The sequence below is a fragment of the Anomaloglossus baeobatrachus genome, unplaced genomic scaffold (assembly GCF_048569485.1).
Source record: "Anomaloglossus baeobatrachus isolate aAnoBae1 unplaced genomic scaffold, aAnoBae1.hap1 Scaffold_87, whole genome shotgun sequence".
Taxonomy (NCBI): domain Eukaryota; kingdom Metazoa; phylum Chordata; class Amphibia; order Anura; family Aromobatidae; genus Anomaloglossus; species Anomaloglossus baeobatrachus.
Window position 1 is genome coordinate 735,180 of NW_027445261.1, and position 3,235 is coordinate 738,414.

Consider the following 3,235-nt stretch of genomic DNA (forward strand, 5'->3'; position numbering starts at 1 on the left):
TAGCATATAGATACCCCACAAATGCAGATAAAAGTAGGTTATGGGAAAAGGGGGAAGAGAGAAACAGGAAAATAGTGGAATAAAGTATACCTTCCAGGTGGGAGAGGAAATGGCAGCACAGCCAGTGGAGGTGAAGCAAGGGGAGCCTGCAACTAAAGAGTTGAGAGCGTTATCACATGGTGACTGAGCCTGATTGTAACGGGAGCATAGAGGTGCCGATCCTGTCTTACCTGCGTTGGTGTAGAAGTGGGTGTCCTGTGGTGGAGTCAGCTATGTGCAGTGGTGGCCGTGGGTTCTTTTATGTGCGACCGTAGTAATAGCTGCGCCCACTTCCTGTATGGGAGTGGAATGCAGTGAGGGTAATGGAACGCACGCCTGCGCATTTGTGTTTAACGTCGCGCATGTGCAGAACGGAGAAAAGGCTGCGCTCACTTCCTAATGAAAGGGAGTGAGACGCATCTGGGAAGGGAAGGGAAAAGATTAGGGTTTGGGGATGATGAAAGGGCTTTCTACGGGCAAGGATGGCAAAGGGTGGCAGTGACGGAAAGTCAGGCAGCCTGTCCTGTCCTGTCCTGTCCGTCCGTCTTTTTGTATCATGAATTGGAAAGACTGCAAGGGGGAGGGGAGGTGCTTGTGTCCAAAAGGAGGAGTTATTCAGATTCATTGCAGTGGGCGGCGGCTGCAAAAAGCACCATTCTTCTTGTTTTTGCTCTGCAAAACAGCCTTTTCAAGGGTTGGCTTGGGTGACAAAATGTCTTCTGTAGGCGTGGGTTTGTCTCCCTCTCCCTAAGATGTGTCCGGTATAGGCCAGGGTGCCACTCAAGGCCGTAACCAATTCGGGTTATAGCTTCTCGGCCTTTTGGCTAAGATCAAGTGTAGTTTCGGAGGACGCTACCTTGGTCGGTACTGGAAGGTGCCTGGGATTGCACGTCTGCCGGCCTTGAGGAAGTGTGTGCGCCTTCTGGTGACACATAGCCCTCTTGTGCCTGGACGGTTCCCAGGCAACGGGAGGCGATCACCTTTGTTATTTTGAAGTCCTACTGATAAACAGAAAAAAAAAAAAATTAAATCTGTTCTTATCAGTTTAATATCTGATACGTCCCCTCTCTGGGGACCATATATTAAATGGATTTTTAGAACAAGGAGATGGAAAAAATCTTGCTCTGTCCACTGCACGCATTGACCTGGTATTGCAGTACCTCCAGGACCGGTGCACCCCTTCTTAACCCAGTTTCCAAAAGCAGAACTCAATTCACCTGATTCAAATGAGCCCCATTAGTTAATTGAAAGAAAGCAAAAACTTTATATGCACCTCAATTTGGCCAATTCACTTTTCACACTTTCACCCTTTTTTTTATCTTTCACACCTTTTACTTGCTTTATTGATGCAAAAAGCTGTGCCAAATAGCAAACTCATCTCCACTCAACTTGACCAACTCTGCTATGTCCCGTGCAGTATCTTATTCTCAGTCTTATCTAGATCATTTGCAATTGAATAGAATAGATCCCTTTTGGCTGCTTATGACTGTGTAAAATATGTAGTTTTACTGGGCTGGGATGAGAGAATCCATTGAAGCATGGTGTAGGGATTGTGGTTCCTGTGTGCTAAGAAGAGAGGCTGGCACCAGCCAGAAAGCCCCATTGCAGCCAATAATCACTTAATAACTTTTTCAACTTGTCATCATATGGGAGGCCTTCCATTCCTTGTAGTAGTCTAGTTGCCCACCTTTGAACTGACTCTAACTTCTGAATGTCCTTATTAAAATGTGGAGCCCAAAACTGGTTCCCATATTCCAGATGTAGCCTTACAAGTGATTTATAGAGGTGTAACAATACGTTGGGATCACGGGATCTAATCTCCCTTTTTATACACCCTAAAATCTTGTCCCAAGCAGCATTCCATCAGCCTCTGGAAGGTTCCTGGCGCATTGCACAGCTCGAAGGGCATGCTTTTGAACTCGCAGAGACCCATAGGGGTGGCGAAGGCGGTCTTCTCCCGGTCTGCCTCAGCAACGGACACTTGCCAATAGTGACTAGTGAGATCAAGGGTAGAAAAATAATTTGCAGTTCTCAATGCAGCTAGCGATTCCTCAATACGGGGAGTGGTGCCGTCCTTCTTTTTTAACAGGATCAACAGAGCTGCCCAAAGGCTACAACTGTCACGGATAACCCCAGCCGCCTTCATGTTGCTCAACATGTACTTGGTACACTGGCAATGTGAAGGTGGTATTGGCTTATAGCTCTCTTTGATGGGTGGGTGTGCACCTGTGGGGATGTGGTGTTGGACCCCTTTTATTCCCCCAAAATCTAGCGGGCTTCCCACCGGTAACCCGCTCCCCAGCTTGGATGGATGCTGAGGGAGCCCCTTTTGCCCGCAGGCTCTGGCCCTGGGAACTGTAGCCTTGGCGGTGACTGTGCTTCCCTCTACGGTGTGAGCTGTTGCCTTCAATCGGGTCTTGACTGCTGGGAAACCCTGGAGGTTCCTGTCGCTAACGGATTTGACCGGTTTTACGGCGACTCCTAGCCTGGTCGGGGTCCGTAGGCCCTGCCGGATGGTGCTGGCTTCTCTTCACTCCCCGATCTGGTACCGGCGGGCCACCGCCCATCCCCGGTCCGTACGGTTCACTCCAATCAGCCTCTCCTGCAGAAGGTCACCACCGTCTGCCAACCTTGCTGAGTGCCCGGGCCACACACCCGGACACGGTCAGTCTCCTCTCCTCTTCACTTCTCTAACTCCAAAACTGATCTCTAATCTGACTCCTTTTCCCGCCTCCAGGACTGTGAACTCCTCGGTGGGTGGGATCAACCGCCTGGCCCACCCCCTGGTGTGGACATCAGCCCCTGGAGGAAGGCAACTAGGATTTGTGTTTAGCTTCGGTGTGCCTAGCCGGAGTGTAGAGTGTGTTGGTGTAGTACCTGTGACGACCTGGCTTGTCCAGGGCGCCCATGTGGGGTGTTGGCAGTGTATTTGCGCCTGCGTTCAAAGGTTTGCTGAATGGATAACTGAACGCTGCGCTGGGACAAGGACGTGCTTGATGATGGTGTTATTTCTGAGTAGGCAACTGCAGGTGCAGGACCGGAGGAGGCTTGTTCGCAGGCAGCATGGACAGGGGATTGGCTCGCATGCACAACCAGCGAAGACGTAGCAGTGACATTAGCAAGCACTGCTCCTCGACTGTGTTGTACTTCCCACAAAGTCGGGTGCTTGGCTGACATGTGCCTGATCATGCTGGTG

The 3,235-nt window shown here is 50.4% G+C and overlaps 1 pseudogene; it reads left to right on the forward strand.

The window, feature by feature from the left end:
• The first annotated feature begins 1,014 nt into the window (after positions 1-1,014).
• Positions 1,015-1,221, forward strand: LOC142288911 (U2 spliceosomal RNA; annotated as a pseudogene).
• The last annotated feature ends 2,014 nt before the right edge of the window (positions 1,222-3,235 follow it).